At 35.6% G+C, this 18,552-nt stretch overlaps 2 pseudogenes; both read right to left on the bottom strand.

The window, feature by feature from the left end:
* Positions 1-3,852: 3,852 nt before the first annotated feature.
* On the bottom strand, positions 3,853-12,095 carry LOC129304022 (TOM1-like protein 4; annotated as a pseudogene).
* A 521-nt stretch (positions 12,096-12,616) lies between these two features.
* Positions 12,617-16,941, bottom strand: LOC129301846 (uncharacterized; annotated as a pseudogene).
* Positions 16,942-18,552: the final 1,611 nt, after the last annotated feature.

The following is an 18,552-nucleotide window of genomic DNA, read 5'->3' as shown; positions in this document are numbered from 1 at the left end:
ATTCGGTGGGGTTTGAAAGCATAGGGAGCAAATTTACTCTTCAGATGAAAGTGGACGTTGATTTTTCTGTTTGTTGAAACACCATACTTCCGATTCCATTGATTCAATAGTTTTTGTCTGATCAATTTAAGTATACCAACCAATTAGTGTGCACGTTTAGAGTTAAAGTAGTTATACTACCAGCATCTGCTGATATTTTCTCAATTCTGTAGTTCCCTTCTACTCTTCTGACAAGGGTATTTTATTTTGTGGTGTAATATAATTTAATAACAGAGGCAAAAGCTTTAAATCCACGAGAATTGGTCATCTTTCATGCCATTACAAGTGCTCTTATACCGAGTGATAGAGTTGCACAAGTGCTGCAAGATTGACAAATTTTTATGGTCAGCATTTTGAAACCTGCATCACTAAAAACTGTCCAGAATCATACCTTCTTTCTCATCAGCTCAAGCTATACTTTGAGATATAGGCATCACTTATTCTTCCTAATGATTTTAGGCACATTCAAATATCTAGAAGTTACTGAATTACACACGAGCAGTTTCTTCATCGTATTTTACTTTGAATGTATTGGAATAGTATGTTCAATTTTTAGAATCAACCCAAACAAAAGCAAGCAGAAGATTAAATGAAAATTACATAAATAAAACTATATTGATCTTGAAATTTATTTAGCAAGATGCTTTATGTTGTACAGAAACTAGGAGCTTGTATGCTTACTCCCGTACAAGCATTCGTAATTTTTGTCTTGGGTGCATAGAAATAAGGTTTATTGTACGTTTATCTAACCAGGCAACCAATTGGAGATTTTGTTTTTTCAAGATTTAGGGAGTTTTTGTTTTGTTTCAACGTTCTAAGAAGTATATGAGATCAGACTTCAGAGTACTCTTAGCAGAAGTCAGAGCAAGAATGATAAAAGCTTAGCATAATCAACATCAAAGGAGCAAACAAGATGCCGCTTGAGGTTTTCATGGAAAACATCAGAATTGTACGATATGAAATTAAAAGCTGTTTCGAGATTTTTTATGCAAAGCCATTGGCTGGCAGTACATGAACATTGACCCAGAAAATTGAGAAGTCATGAGATTTATGTAAGATATTGAGGAAAATATAACCGTTGACGAGAATGTTATATAAAACATATACAGTGAGCTGGCGTATAGTGAAGTTGAAATGCTTCTACAGAATTATGATTTGTTACCTCTCCCGTCACCATATCTATCCATACTAAAATTGCTCTTATTGGTACATTTTTGCTGTCCAATGATAAGTAGGTACTCATTATCTTTACAAGAAACTCTAAATATCGTCAGACCAATATGAATCAATCTTCAGGAGTGTTGATTCTGTTTATGAGCAGCTTGGCAGATGAATCTTAGGGTCAGACGGACAAAACTCAAGCTGTGTGTTGAGACTGCAATTTGTACAGTTAGATAGGGCTGTATATAGCACTAGAGCTTGAATTGCAATACTAGACCTTTCCGTCTGACGAAGTAAGAGGAGTATGATCAGTTTTGAAGGCTGCGGAAGACGATGAGGTTGACACAGAATTGGTGCCTCTGGAGGGGGAGGAGGAAGGAGCAGGTAGCTTCTTGGGCAGCATCTGTTCCCAGAATTCCTAGGCAGTCTCCTTATTCTGACAGAACCACAAACACAAGCACGGTGAAGAGCAAGCAGTGGTGCCTCCAAGAACCTAACATGGTGATGATGACTGAGAACGCTCCTTCTGCTGCTACCCCAGGAATTTGTGCAGAGAGTGCACTCTTTCCTATAACTTTGAATTTTGAAAAAGAAGAACTTTAGAGTCTGTGGCAGGAAACATGTTCAGTGATATAAGGAGGCTGCCAACTTTCTTTGTTTGGGGAAGGATGTGTGAATGGCAGACAATAAGGCATTTGATAATGTTAAACCGTTAAGCAATCCAAGCAATCCACGTTGTTGCTCTCATTGTCTAATGCCCTTGTAGATTCTGAGTGTGCATGTGTGAGGAATTACAGCAATATTTTTTAAGGTTTCACTTTGGACCCCACCCACTCCTTAGTTGGATGCAATTATTTAATTCGCCATGTGTCTGAAACGATATCTTGATCTGCAGACTTGTTTCTAATTGTATCGGATCAGTGATGAGTAACGACGATAAATTTTTCGTTACCTGACTACTTTTTTTCCCCTTTAAAGGTTCTTCCTGTCTCTTGAAGAATCGGTAACATTTGTTAGCTTGGCTATATATGTTGTTTTAGGCATAGCATTAGAACTCAAATGAAGCATTGATTCAAGCCACCTTGTCCCTAGTACTTTTTATATTATTAATATTTGTTTTGAATTCCAATCATGCAAACACGAGGAAAGTGCTCCTTTTCAATTAGTTTCATAAGGTTCAAAAGCTGAACAGGGAAAAAGCATATTGACACTTTTGTATGCTGCTTTCCCAACAGGGGAATGTTTTAAGTAGATAAATATAATGGCTTCCATGGTGGCAGTGGAATGTTGATAAGACATTTTTTCAAAAAAGAAAAAAAAGAAAACGAAAAATGAAAAGGACACCGTTTATAGACATCCTCCTCTTTTTATTGACTTGAAAAGCTACGCACTTCTTCTGAAAATATACATGAAAAGTCTAAACAAACACCCTGCAAATGTAGGTATTGCATTAGGGTGGTTAAGAACTCTTCATTTGACTTAGTGTCTAATCTCCCCTGTAACAGTTAGTGGATAAAATATTATTCAAACTTGCATTAGAAAATAAACAAAAACTTGAAATAGCTAAACACATACATGTATTCTGTAAGCTACAGAATGGTCATAACAATTTTGACTGACTTTTAGGTTACCACAACACAGTTTAAATTTAGCTTTGGTCCTATTGAATTATAGTTCCACGGAAACTAATTTTGATAGGAATGAACATGATAAGTTTGCATGTTGTTGAATACTTATTTAATAAAAAATGATGAACGACATCAAGCAGAAACAGTAAAGATTTGAACTGAAGCATTGCTACCTTTCATAAAATATATATATATATATATATATATATAAAGGGGTGGGTGGGGCCAGGCATGCCCATGAATGTGTAGCTAAATTAGAGGGCATTATTATATTAAAAAAAAACGGGGGGCAAGGCATTAAATTAAGACATTGTAAACAGGCATGGGTTGGGTTTAAGGTATTGAGCTAATATGATTAGTGGCGCAGTCGGAAGGTGTAAATGGTAGGGTCCCATCTTTCTTAAACTGCTGCCACCAGGCCCCATCACTTCTCTTTTCTCAATGCTTCTTTCATCCTTTTTTATTCTTGTTGCAATTCAAACCAACTAAAATGTAGCCAAACAACTAAAAATCACTAGTCTAATCCATATAAAGTTACTAGTATTGAAATTACAAGTTTTTATTTTTTGGGGTTTCTTCACCAAAACGAACTTGACATTAAAAAGGCGGGAAATATTAGGTAGTTCTGTCCTCTTGAACACGTGCCGTTAACTCAAACCTAGAGAAATACAAAAGTCAGCAAACCACATACCCCGGCATTTGTGATGTGATATGCTGGTTGGAGATATATTAGTTAGCTGGCTTCTATTATCATTGTGGTTCCCAGCTGAAACTACACAACAGAATGGAATGTTAATGTTGAAGAGCTGGTTTTTCTTGTTCACTCATTAACTTAGATCTGGGGAAGGTATCTGATGAACTTTCTATCCCCTCCTATTTAGTTAGGGAATTTCCGCTTGTTTAATTTTAATCTGCAGTGCATAGAGGTCTTGATGAAGGCTAAGGAACAACAACAACAATAAGAAGAAGCCTAATCTCATTAGGTGAGGTTAGCTACATAGATTATACGACAAAGGTTAAGGAACAACTAAAGAAAAAGAAATGCGACTATGTTAAGCAACAGTCAAGAATGCTGAATTTCATTACAGTCTTCAAATTAAACACATTAACATGTAATAATTCCATGGATTCACCAGAAGTTATTCGGTCAATGCAAGTTGATACAGCAAATTTTACAATGAACATTAAGAATCATAAAACAACCATAAAATGGTCAGCTCGGTAATCTGACGCGAGAGCTGATGAATATCGTTCAAAAATTGCCTATCGTCTTAGGAAGGAGATGAGCTCTTGGATTTTGCTAAGTCCATTAGATCCTTGAAACCAGCATCTTATGGTCCCTTTTTTGATTTGGGTAGATCCATTCAGAGACAGATTCTGTGCTTGTCCAGCCAAACTGTCACAGGAGGAAGTGGATCCATTATTGGAATGAGACGAACCTTGAAGGTCAAACATGTTTTTTCTCTGATTATAACTTGAAGGTGGTGGTGGTGGAAGGAACCAAGGAGATTGTTTGTCCTGGGAAGCTGGAGTAAGGCTTTCTGAAGATTTGCTTGCGGAAGATAATTCTTCATCATACACAGGTTCTCTGTCAAAAGCAGGCCATGAAGCACTCGTGGCATGATTAAGAGTCGTTGATGAGATAGGATTAGGGCAAGAACCCTGTGGAACTGAAAATTTGGGGTCCTTGAACACAGAGGAATCATCTGTTCTGTATGCATCACCGCTTAAATAGTCAATCATTCCAGAGACATGGAAGACCGGCTTCCTTGATGGTGGTGGAGGGGAAGAAGTGGACTTACTCTCACTGCCATTGTCTTGTTATGGCTGGCTTCTGGCTCTGTGCACTGGTATTTCTTGATGACCTGGAATCATGACCATTAGCTAAAATGATGAAACGGCAAGAGAAATTTGTGGCCATAAAGCAATTGCCGGCAAGATTTAACATATAATGCAGAAGTTTGTGGTCACCGGTGGGCTAGTTGCCCAAAATCATCTTCTGTTTTATCATCCTCATGGCTTACGTTCACAAGTGGGAGAACTGGAAGAACTGAAGTTCCTTCTCCTCTTGCACCAGCATTAGGAGTTCCTTTTGCAATATCATCATGTCGACAAAGAACTCGCTCCAGGCTGTAATTCAATGCTAACCCTAGACCTAGAAGCTTCTCATCCCTGAAAGTGAAACAAAAGTAACTCATTCTTCTTAATTACACATGGGAAAGAGGACACAATCAATCTACTAAAACTATATCTTACGATGTATTGTTCACAAGATCCATGACACGTTTTGATAAGCATGGCATTGATCAACAAGATCAACAATCACTTCTTGCTTTACACCCTGCCATATGTTATCAAAACTGTTATGAATAAGATTATTGATTGACATATTCCCAAGACTGTTCTGTGAATTAAAATAAAAATACTATTGAGCTAACTAACGCAGTAGATTTCGAAGTTGTGTTAGCTCAGCCCTTGCAAGAAATGTTAAGCCCCACCAATAATAGTCCCTTCCATCCAAAAACATTTCCAAGTCTGCACACTCTTTAACTTTAAATAGAATGTCATAAGAAGTCAGGAATTGCTATTAACCCTGCTATAGAAGCAAGTCAAATTTATCGCTCATGTCAATTATTTATGGCTCACAATTAGGGACAAGAAAAGGATCGAGAATTAAAGGTATAGGGCTCTGAATGGAGCCTGAAAGAAAAAAAACTTTGGCTCCTAAGATTTATAAGCAACTCGATGCTGGCTTATTAGAGCTATAGGAAAGCAAAATTTCAAGCTAAGGACTGGACTACAAGTAGCTTGAAGTTGTGCACTTGTGCTTATTACAGTATTGTAAATCACAGTAAAGATAAATTTTGAGGCCACACATCAAAAAGGGAAAAGAAACAATTAAAAAAGGCCTTAAAGTAGCACTGAAACTTCACACAATCTCACCATGAAAAACTTCATACCCCATGAGATCTCAGCGCAAAAAAAAGAAGTAATTTTGTTGAGATTGTTGTTAAAATCAGAAGCTGCCAACTTTTCATGATAACCACTTACTTATTTCAATATGCCGTGGTGGGAAATCCAAGATCCAGAACTCCACAGCGCTACCCCTAAAACTATTAGAACGCAAATAAAGAGAAAGCAGCAACTTCCAGATTCAAACATAGTTTTAACAACAAGCAAACTGACTTGAAGTTCCAGAATGGAGATAACAGTAAAGAAACAGAAAAGAATATATTTTTTTTTGCACCTCAGGATTTTTAGGATCCAAGGCAGTAAGCATCTCCATCAATATGTTGACTAGTCCTCGGGCATTTTGAATATCTGGCCAACTGATTATAAACAAATTTAGCAAGGCAGAGATACTGGTCCAACAAACATTTTTTAATAAATAAGAAGATAAGTAAAGAGGAGAAACAAAATCCTCCTACAACAACCAGAGCTAAACAAAACCTAAGCGCAAAAGAAAAGGGTGTTAGCCCGTCCCCCTACACAGCTGTAACCCCCCCCCCCCAAAAAAAAAAGAAAAGAAAAAAAACCCCACAAAAGAAGAAGAAGCATAACCACTAGTGTTTTATACGTAATTAAATATCAGCATGCCTCAAGATAGTTCCCTTGCAATGAGATTTATTTGCATGTATAGGGGAACATTTCTCTTCATAGAATAACCAGATTATACAGTAGACAAATCAGAAAGAGAATATCATACTCTGTGAGGGAAAGACATCACAGTAAATGAAATAAAAGAAAATTGCAGGCTTCTTGCTTGTAAGGTTTTAGCAATATTCCATATATTGCCAGAAACCTCAAACCAAAACTACCAGGTTAGAACAAATTTAAACCAGCAAAGGAAAAGGTTAAATTAGTCATACAAATGAAGGTAACGTTGAATAAAATTCTAGAGATACATCTGATTTCTTGGATGGTAAGGTAAAATGCCAGTATATAATAGCTAAGGCATCTGTAAACACCTCCCAACGAAATCATTTTTATTCACATAAATATTATTAAACACGGGGGAATTCACACGCACAGGTGTCCCTTTGATAGTAATGATAAAAACGAAGTGCAAAAGACCCAAAAAAGATATTGGGGAACATATTTATACTTTCTCGCCGGAGACCAACTTAATGGTCATGGACTGCATAGCACAGAAACAGCGCAATTACATGGTAGCTATGCAATTGTTACCTAAATAAGCTAAATACTTTCTTCTCTTTCATTGATTCCTACTCTTTTTTTCCTTGGTTTCAAATTCAAAGCGGCAGCAACAAGTAAATTTATTACCACTAATGAATAGCCATGAAAATGAATTGAAATAACGGAAAACTACCAGTAGAAATCAGGGAAATTAAGCAGAAACGTGCGAAATGAAAATACAGAAACAGACACATTTTATAGTAACTGTGATTATGATAATGCAATTTGTTATACTTTTGGGTTCCTAGACGACAAAAGTAACTGAATTACTCTGTTGACTTCTCACACACAGTCGATAGTCTAAAATTGATAAACGTTAGCCACACACAGCATACAAAAGGATTAGAGGATTAAGAATGCCATGCAATTTAAAGACTACCTAAGGCCAGAAGCATTTGATTGAAGAGAAGCCTGAACACCATCATCGTCATATTGCGCAATGGAGTCGACTGTTGGCTGGGTTAGAGAAGAAAGTGAAAAATGGTACACTGTTCTCTTCTTGAGGCGGAAATTCAACTCCAGAAGACTGTAAGTCACTACAAATATCACGTGCAGAAACAGAAATATCGATGTGTGGGTAGGCAAAAAACAGCAACTTAAAGCTAGAAAGTTTTGACAGGAGGTTTTGATTTATATGCTCTAGAAAAAAGCCAAAGCATGAGAACCTTAATTTTTGCAAGCCTGTGTGACAGTATGACCAGCTTATTGAAAATACCAGCCAAACGAAAAGGTAAGATTACATATAAGTCCCACAGAGTAGGCTTATAATAAATAAATCTCGCAAAATTCAAAAACCACAACTAAATCTCTTGAGACGTGAGCGTAATTTGAAATTAGGATAAAAAGATAATAATACCCCTATTAAATATATATACATCACATCAGTAAAATAATTGTAAATTATTTTATCAATAATTTACAACTATAATTTAACTTTTTACAACCATAACTTTACATATTCAATAGTTAAACTGATTAAATATATATACACCACATCAGTAAAATAATTGTAAATTATTTTATCAATAATTTATAACTATAATTTTAACTTTTTACAATCATAACTTTACATATTCAATAGTTAAACTGATCAGTTTAACTATTGAATATGTAAAGTTATGGTTGTAAAAAGTTAAAATTATAGTTGTAAATTACTGATAAAATAGTTATAAATTAATCATTTGATTGGATATAATGTATGTTAACATGAGTATTATTATCTTTACAGCCTAATTTTAGATTACAGTTAGGTTCTAAGGGATCTAATTATGATTTTCAAATTTCACAAGACTTATTTGTGAATTAGTCTGTTTCCATAGGACTCATATAATTTTTTCAATATAAAACATCAATGACGTGTGAATTCTGATAACAGATTATGACATAGCCTTATGAGTCCAAGCTAATTTGATTTTGATCATGGACTTAAAGTAACAACAACATGAATAAGAATACATCATGCATCCTAATCAAGGGGTCCATCATACAAGCAGCAAGATCAACAAATCCCTAGAATGAAAGCATTACCAAACATCTCATGGTACTAACATATTGATAGAGGCTTGATAACATAGGATACCAGATCTCATGCTAAGTTGTGTGAGATGTTCAACGGGGTACTTAAATAAGTAGGAGACAGCTAGCTTCTGAGGTAGGCTTTCCATCTTATGTAAGTACCCATCAATTGGTATTAGCAGTGACGTACCTAGAAAAATTGATTGATGGGGGCAAAATTATTGCTCAAGATAAAAATGATTTTTTAAAAAAAATATCATTTTAAATATTTATTTAATTACATCCAAATTAAAAAATTGTTAAAATTAATTGTCAAAGAATAAGGGCATTACATAAAGTTATAATGATGAATTAAATAAAACAGTCCAAATACAAATAAAATTTTTATAGTTATTGAATAAAATTTGTTTATCTTTAGCCAATAAATTTTTTATTTAAAAAATAGAGACATTTGTTTTTTAAATTATTATTCTCTCCATTCTAAAATTATCATCATTTGAGATTATAGCACATAGTGAGTTAAATAAATTTTTAGGTGGATAAATGAAAATTTTCGTTTGAAAGGGGCCAATTGAAATTTTTTAAAAGGGGCATTGAAATTTTTCTGGGTCATTTTGTACAAATGTTTCCAGTCTTGTGGGGGCAATTGCCCCCATAAACTAATGAGTAGGTCTGTCCTTGAGTATCAAAGCTTGGTTGTTGACGGTTCCAAATAGAGCTACCAAAGGAAGGTTCGGACTAGCAAAAAGTCGAGTTAAGTGTCATGAAATGTAGCCATCGAGACATCGCTTTTCATGTGAGGCCAATTGATGGAGACTTAGTAGTATGGGATACTAAGTCTCATATTGAGTAATAATAGGATGCTTGATGGAGTATTTAAGTTGGTTCTCCTATCTTAACAGCTAGCTTTTGGCATAGAATTTCCCATCATATTAGGTATCCTATCACATACATCCATAAAAATGTTGAATCAGTCCATATACATTGTGCGCATGAGATTTGCTTGCCAAACGTAGAAAAAATGCCAAAAAGGTAACAAGTGGCAGAAACAGAAAAAATTGCCTTCAGTTCAATATATGCTGCATGGTACTGCGGATATCTTCCAGGTCGACCCCCCAAAGCTTCTTGCCACGTATAATTAATATCAGTATCTTTTCCCTCACATTCAAGGCTGGCTGCACATTAAATTATTAGAGTGTAGCACAAGATAAGAATATCTTCCACTTTGAAGACAAAAAGAATTTGACAGAACTGAAATATTACAGAAGAAAATTCAGTATAAAATAAACAGAATGCCCTTCTTCTGCACTATCTTAACCATTTCCCGCAGGATATCCTGCTGAATGATTAGGAATACATTTTCACCACAATTTTTTACTAGGGTCTCTAATGCCTACATCAAATGGTCCAATACAAAACGTCCGAGTTAGATGAATATGTTTAAAACTTGGTAATTGTCCAAGGCACCAAGAAAAGAATCGAAATACTAACAAAAAGAGCCAAAAGTTGGATTTGGGGATTCTTATTGTTTAGACTCTTTTTAAGTATATTTATTGCATCCTTGCTTGCCTGCAAATTTAGTTTGAGTGCAACAAAGAAGATTAGTGGCAATGTAATTTAAGGAATTCACGACAGAAATCAGGGTAAAGAGTAAACAGTTATATCAAAATTGAACGACAAGTTAAAAAATTCAACTTGAAGAAGGCCCTTTTTGAGCAATGGAATTAAAGCCTTAATAAATGACTGCAAAGTACCGTAACAGTTTTTTCAACTCGTGAGGGAAGAATGATTAGGAAGCTCAGTTATGTTGGCAAGACGCTAATAATGTCGCACGAGTAGAACTTTAACATAGAATGCGAGCATTTAACAGAAGAAAAGATAACGAAGTCATGTGATTGACCTCTTAGATGCTTGCTTACTACAGTGGTGTAACTAGTTTCATAATTGAATATGCAGGAATCACACCCCTAAAGCAAATAGTAGATATAAATAAATTTGTCCCCGAGCACTGACGTGTTCCGAGGAACTAAAAGACACACACTTTAGCGAATTGCCATTCCATCCATGTGTTAAGCAGAAGCATGATACCTGGGTGTCCGCGTTAATGATATCACACAACTCTATGTTAACTGCCCAGTCTGGGCCTATCATCATATCACTAGTTGCCCTTTCCACGCAGGTTGCAGCGTTATTTGCCATTTTTCACGGATTCTGGTCAAATCTTGATTTTGTAACTTCATCAATGGTGAGAACAAGAAGCTACTAATTAACCTGGCAATCAGCCTTCAAAATGAAGCCAAGGCCAAAGCAATATGCGCCACAAAAAACTCTGGATTGCGTCATTAGAAACACACCTTTTTTTTCCTTGGGACCAGCATTAAAAAAACACTACTTGACAATTTAGAAAAGATTAAAAAGTTCCGAGAGCAAATACGGCATTCAGCAGGAGTGAGCGCCTCCTCGTCGAAACATAATTTTAGCTGAAGCCTAAAATGATTATCTCGATCGGATAATTGACACCAGAAAAATTCGATCAACTCGCTGTAAATAAATAAATAAATAAAAGAAATATAGTAACCTGAAAATGTTGAGCCAAGTAATAATAATGGTTGTGGATTGAAAAAAGTCAAACTCAAAATTGGAAAGGGTAACGAAACGCGTATCCATTGTCGAGAAAAAAGAAATATAGCCACAAAAACTCTGGATTGCGTCATTAGAAACACAACTTTTTTTTCCTTGGGACCAGCATTAAAACACTACTTGACAATTTAGAAAAAGATAAAAAGTTCAGAGAGCAAAATAGACATTCAGCAGGAGTGAGCGCCTCCTCGTCGAAGCATAAATTTTAGCTCAAGCCTAAAATGATTATCTCGATCGGATAATTGACACCAGAAAAATTCGATCAACTCGCTGTAAATAAATAAATAAATAAAAGAAATATAGTAACCTGAAAATGTTGAGCCAAGTAATAATAAGGTTGTGGATTGAAAAAGTCAACTCGAAATTGAAAGGGTAAAAGAAACGCGTATCCATTGTCGAGAAGCGGCCCCAAATTGCGAAGCAAATAAGAAGGAAGAGAAAGTGCCTAGAAAATAAGGGGAGAATGCAACAACATCGAAGGTGGAGGCCACCAACGATCAGGGACTAAACTAGAGAAGAAGTAGAAACTCCGATTCTATCGGGCTTGGTTGACGTAATCACGACATTAACAAAAATCAGAAAGGGTACCTGTCAAGAACCGCGCGACAGAGTCAGAATAAGAGGAAGTGATTCTGAGAATCTTTGTACGCATATGCCAAAAATCGAAGAGACAAAAACTAATCGCAAAAGAGGAAAGACTGATTCTTGAACAGCGGGTTTTGAGCATAGCTGTTTTGGCATCAATATTATGGTGAATGTTCTCTACAGAATCATTCACGGTATTTTAAAGGTTTCCAATTTTGGATTCTGTTGGTGTGGAAAAATATCCAACCCCTAGCCAAACGAGCGCTCATTTGTGCGGTGATCATTTACTTATTTCGTCTTCTGTTTCATCTTTCATCACGGGAGTGAAAGCCGGAAAGTGGAGCTTGTGAGACGTTGCAATTATATATAGATATAGATATATATATAAAATACTTTTGGTAAAGGTTTCATGTTTGTTTAAATGAAAGTATTTACGTATATTGCTTGTCATGGTGTATTTTAATTCAATGGAATCTTCATGGAACTGCTGAAACTGGTGACGGGGTATAGCCTTACAGATGAAGAAGCAGATGGAAGAGGGGGATGTAATTAGAAGGGACCGCCCGGGAATATCATTGTTGAAATTGGAAGGACCGCCCATGCTACTAACATGGATATTAGTGTTACACACGTGCGTATGGAATACTGGAAGATGAGATGGGCGAGCCAGAAAATGGGACATGGAACAGAACATAGAAATTGCGCAGCATTCAACCGAAGTGCCAAGCCAAGGGGCACGAGACTCGAACAAGCCATAGCATGGATTAAATTTTAAGTTAATTTTTTTTCAAATTAAATTTTAATTTAAAATTAGTGCCTAAACTATTCCTAGTCACAAATATAACAAAATCTCTCTGAAATTTAAAGTTCAATTAAACAAATAAATAAATAAATTTCAAATAGAATGAACTATAAGATCTTAGGCCAAAACAAACAACTTTTAAGATCAGGCATTGATCCGAATCTCATCTGATACAAAATTAAAGCTGACACGAATGAATATTTTGACGCATTACATTATACAGCCCAGCTCCGGCATCAGAGTCGAATTTTACTCTAAATGTCATCATTAGGATGTCGTTATAACGGATGCCTCATGGCCATAGTATTGCAGGCAGCATTCAGGGATGTGACCAGTGACCCATCGGACACCAGAATTATAGGATTCGCTTCTCTGATTCCTTGGAAAGGACAGAGGTTTTGAAGAAGACAAAGAAGATAAAACCCAGTATATATATATAGATATATATATATATATATATATATCTCTATTCACACAACTTGGACTTCCATACTTATCCTTCTGCTGCTGTCTGCTCCCTCATGCCTACATGTCAGAAAACTGTAATAACATGACAATGAGTATCAAGTAGTTTTCTGGTTCGGCAAGCATCGAACGAGTCTAGGATTTCTGTGTTAGGCTTTTGGGTTTGCGAATGAAAGCAAGGAAAGGCCAGCAACCATCACCACTGCTCTCGCGCCTGCATCACATCCAAAACCAAAACACTAGAATTTAGCAACTATTGACAAACAGCACGTGATCTTTTACGTTAAGATAATATTATATTTAATGTGCTAAGTCCGAGAGTCCTATTCCTGTCCACTCCACCAGTTCAATAATTGATTATCCAGGTTTTTTTTTTTTTTTGGTGGGCGTGGAGGGGACTTTCTTGTGAAGTGCTTAATCAGATTAATTAGTAAACAGCCAAAATTGCATTTAGCTAAACGAACAAGACCTGACTGTAAAAGGTTCGCTGTGCTCGTCTTTCTAGACAATGTCGGCTTCAATAGTTTGAGGCTTCAGCTAAACCTCCTCTTTTCTTAAATCCTACAAATCCAAAGCAGGATTTGATTGAAGACAAGTCCTTAAAAGTAACACCCATCATTTTTATTAAACACATCAACCCCTTTAACCGTGACTATACAGTATAAGTGTTACAAGACGTCAAAGCAAACCCACTCTGCCCGACAACCCACGCAGACTTTAACTTTTTATCTTTGACTCTGTCACTTGGAACCTTTAAGGCTTAAACCACAGATCCACTGTCATTACAGAGACACCGGGAAAATTTTTGTTCAGATTTTACAGAACATATGGTCAAGGATAAACAGCTGGATGTGATCGAACTTGGAAAAAAAAAAATGGAAATTCTACTTGGTCAGTCACTGTGATAAGAACTATAAACGCATGACCTGGTTAAACAAACAGCATGCCTACGTTCAGTGTGTGCTCAATAAGAGGTCTTTTTTCCCCCCAACCAGCCATTTAAGAAAGTAATAGCTTTCATTGATTTGGAAAATTTAAAATGAAAATGAAACGCAGAGTTCAAATCTGCATGAGCAATTCTAACTAGTTTATACAAGATTACATCCATTCTGTTAATACTAGAGTGGTTTGAAATTGGAACATACCTGCTGTTGCTCCTGCTGCTACCGCTGCTCCCCAGAGCTTTTCATGCTTCCACTGTTTATAGTGGACACATTACTATCGCTCTTCCCCGAAGCTGAAAGGCTCTTCTTCCACCAGTCCTTATCAGTAACCTTCAAAGATCCGTCAGAGAGGGAATGCCTTGGCGAGACCTTAGAGCTACTATTTGCCGACGATTCATTTTTCTTCTTTTTTCTTGGATCCCAAAGAAGCGGGGAACATCATCTTTAGATAGAAGCCTCCGCTATCCATGTTGCCGCCTCTTCACCTTTCTAATGCTATGTTTCCCCCCGATGGGCGCGTTTGTTATTGAAATTCCGATCATCCGCGGTATTTTCGTCTCGAGCGTCCACCCAGGGCCTCTCGACGAGATCTTTGAGGGAAAGCTCGTAAGTGGACTCGGGCATATTCCGAACCATTTCCATGAGCTCCCTTCTGGCCTCTGGCAACGGCCTGGGTTCTGGAAGCAGGGGACAGACTTGGAGGCAGAGGGGGGATGCTAATATAATTTCTTGGTTAGTAAGCTTTGGAAGGTGGGAAGGGATTGGATTGGGTCCTAAAAGTCAAGGCATTCTAGATGGTGGAGGACGTAGGGCCCGCCAACACTTGCCACAAATCCTCTCGCTTTGTCTTTTTTTTTTTTTTTTTTTTTTAATGGCAGCGTTGGCGTCTTCTCTCCTCGATTTGATTCGCTCCCAATGGAAGAAAAGAAAAGCCTCGTTTTTACTTTTTTTTTCTTTTTTTTTTACTGGGCTCTTTGTTTTCCTTTTCCAAGCCAATGAACAACATTATTACTGTACTCCCTTGTAGATAATGTAAACATGATTAGAGAGGAATTGGCATTCTTTGTTTCTAAGTTTTTTTTTTTTTTGGTGGCCTGAAGAGAGGAATAGGCATTCGCCCTCTATATTTGACCCTGCAGTGCAGGGCACTGTAGGCAAGCATGGAAAGGCCGGAGGATGGGGAGTTAGAGGCCCACCTCAAACAAAAAGAGGATGAACATCAGTTTCCGCTGCGGGACGTGGATCTTGGAGTGGACTAAGGGTCCGTTTCATTTTCTTACGTTTGACATTCAAAAAAAAATTTTATTTTAAAAAACTAAAAATTATGGAGATATAATATTTTACAGAAAAGCACATCCTAAAAGTACATTCAAATAGACTGAAAGTGAATTTTTACAACGTAATTATTTAAAATTTTTGAAAAGTGAATTTGAAAAGTAGGATGTTATTTGACAATACTACTCTAAATTTTAATCTCTTATTTTTATTTAAAAAATAATTAATCATTAAAATATAATTATTATTTTAATAATAAGAATTAGGTATCAATTTTTTTAGTATTATAATTGAGTAATTAATCATGTTAATTTTAGCATTAATGTATAATAAAAATTACAAATCTTTAGTACATCTTTTAAAATTACAAATTAAAAAATATAAAATAATTAAAGACTAAATTTTTAGCATTAGAGATCAAAATTTATGTTATTTATAATTTTATTACATTTTTTAAATATTTTAAATATATTACATTTGTATAATAAAAATTAAAATCATTACAAATGAATGTCCTTTTTGATAATTGTACGTTCAAAGCACATTTTATCACAAAACAAATAACTTTTAATGTATCAAAATGACTTTTGAAAAAATATATTCAAACACAAATTTTATTACAACAACTGACTTTCATGAAACTGACTTTCATCAAATGAACGTTTATCAAATAATCTTTTTGAGAAATTAAAAACCAAACACACATTAAATAGGAGTCAATCATTTTGTCTTTCTATGCAATCCCTTAACAAACAATCGTCGTTGCCTTCCCCGTTACGGATCTCTCGTCCTTCAGTTCGTTAATGTTAACACGCAGACGCAGGTAATAATCCCTCCATCCACTATGCACCTGTATCAGCATCCCATAGCGTGCTTGTAAAATTCTGCCTAGGGGTTTCTCTATCTTTGTAATGTCTCCATTCTAATTTTAATTCTTTAATGATTTTTATATAAAATAAAAAAAAATATTTTGATATTTAAAATTTCAAAAATAAAATAAATTTTGTATTTTTACAGTTTTCAAAGACAAAAGTGTATAATTTTGATATTTTCTTTAAAACTTATAAAAAAAATACAAAACTCTGTTATTTTAAAAATTTTTAGCATATCAAGATGTCCCTCATTTTATATATAAGTAAATGATCCAAATAAAAACTTGAGAATGTGTAGGACATTACAAAACACATGAAAGAAGAACATTAGGGGTGTCTAGCCTACCCATTCTACTTCACTGCCTCTGCGCTTTTCCAATATTTCCTCACAGATATATTTTCACGCAAGATTTTTTTTCCCCAGAAAAATGACCCATTGACTTTTTTTTTTTTTTGGCCAGAAAATGGACTCCATTGACTGAGACCCAAAAATTGTGGGATGGAATGGGGCAGAAGGTGCGTTGTCGGTTCTGCACTCAGCGCTCGTACCCATAGACACTGGGATTTGGATCACCTCCCGTGATTCTGTACAGTGCTTGAGAAGTGCTTCATAATGACCTTTAGATCTACCTGATGGTCGGCAACAGAGGGTGCTGTAAATTAGCTCATGATATTTGCAATGCAGAAGAAAGGTCTAGAAAGTAAAAAAAAAAAAAATCCCAAAAACACTTCGTCATCTTCCTTCCCTCAAGATATTTCAGTGGGATGGAATGGGCAGAAGGTGCGTTGTCGGTTCTGCACTCAGCGCTCGTACCCATAGACACTGGGATTTGGATCACCTCCCGTGATTCTGTACAGTGCTTGAGAAGTGCTTCATAATGACCTTTAGATCTACCTGATGGTCGGCAACAGAGGGTGCTGTAAATTAGCTCATGATATTGCAATGCAGAAGAAAGGTCTAGAAAGTAAAAAAAAAAAAATCCTCCCAAACACTTCGTCATCTTCCTTCCCTCAAGATATTTCAGTGCCGTGAGACTTGGTATATGATAGGAATGTTCTTTTAGGAGGTATTTGATTACACGGGAGAGGGGAAAATGTGAGAGATTTACCCCTCTTTTTGTTTGGTTAAAAAAATTGAAAGGGAGGAAAGGAAAAAAAATTTTAAATCTTTCCTCCCCTCCCTTCCATTGGAGGAGTTAAGAGAAAAAATATAACATTTTTTCATATCTTGATCAATACACTCTTTGTGATAAATTTAAAAATATACAGATACATTTTTTTGATATCTCAACACTAATAAAATAAAGATAAAGTTATTTATACATAATTATTATTTCTCCCATCTCCTTCTCTTCTGAACTAAACAAGATAACATTAAATCTTTTTACTTCCCTCCCCTCCCCTTCATTAAAATCATTCCCTTCCCCTTAAACCAAACGTACCCTTAAGCTCTTCTCCACCCTATATACGAACATTAAAAATCAAGTTTCAAGACTTATTCCAATTATGCAAGCTCTCCTATATCTATTTGTCAGCCTTTTTTAATTCAACAGCCAGTTAAGCCTGTTGTTTTAAAAAGATTATTATAACTTCTTAGATTTTAATTCTCAAATTGAATAAATTAATCAAGGTTAATCTAATAAATTTGAGTGTTAATTAATGTAAGGATGGTTGGAGATGACTAACTGTCCTATTAATTGTGATAACAACCTTTGGATTGGGTGTAAAAGTGAATTGGGCCACTTGAGGATAAGGTTAACACCCATGTTGGTTGCAGTAACTTCTGACATTTTATAGGCAGTGGTTCCAAGAAGAACAAGGGAAAACACTTGAAATTTATGAATTAGTGGTTTCTATTGTATGTCTCTTATTTTGTTAATTATATGTGTAATAGATAATGGTATTGTGTAACAGACCTAATTTTTATCACAATTTTTTTTACAAAAGAAAACCTCCCCCCCTTTATTTCTACAAATAAACATTTTTTTAAAAATGTACCTGTCCAAACAAAGCGACATTAAAATTAACAATCACCACTAGAATTAGGGCAGATGGGGCCCAATAAATAATTTGTAGCAAGTCCAGGGTTCAACAACAATTTATAAATATAATCAACTTTGCTAAACATACATTTTTCTCATACTATTAATATGTACAATCCAAAATAAATGGGATTGGCCCAATAGAAAATCATGGTTCAAATTGACGTGTTTAAAAGTTATCTAGCTCAAATAAAGATTGAGTAGTTATGGTCGAATAACTTATAACAATTATCCAAAATAAAATTTATAAGGGTCCCTGAGTCATGGCAATTATAATTACAAAATAAACAAAAAATCAAGTGCTAAGCAGAGAAAAGAGAGCCTAAGCTCACTTCTTCAATGCCTTCCCTGTAGCTCCACTTGACTGCTCACCTAAAAATGATAAGA

The sequence above is a fragment of the Prosopis cineraria genome, unplaced genomic scaffold, assembly GCF_029017545.1.
Source record: "Prosopis cineraria cultivar Desert tree isolate PC_DT_omini unplaced genomic scaffold, ASM2901754v1 PC2, whole genome shotgun sequence".
Classification (NCBI taxonomy): domain Eukaryota; kingdom Viridiplantae; phylum Streptophyta; class Magnoliopsida; order Fabales; family Fabaceae; genus Prosopis; species Prosopis cineraria.
The sequence above is the reverse complement of the archived record's forward strand: the minus strand, read 5'-3'. Positions and strand labels throughout refer to the sequence as shown.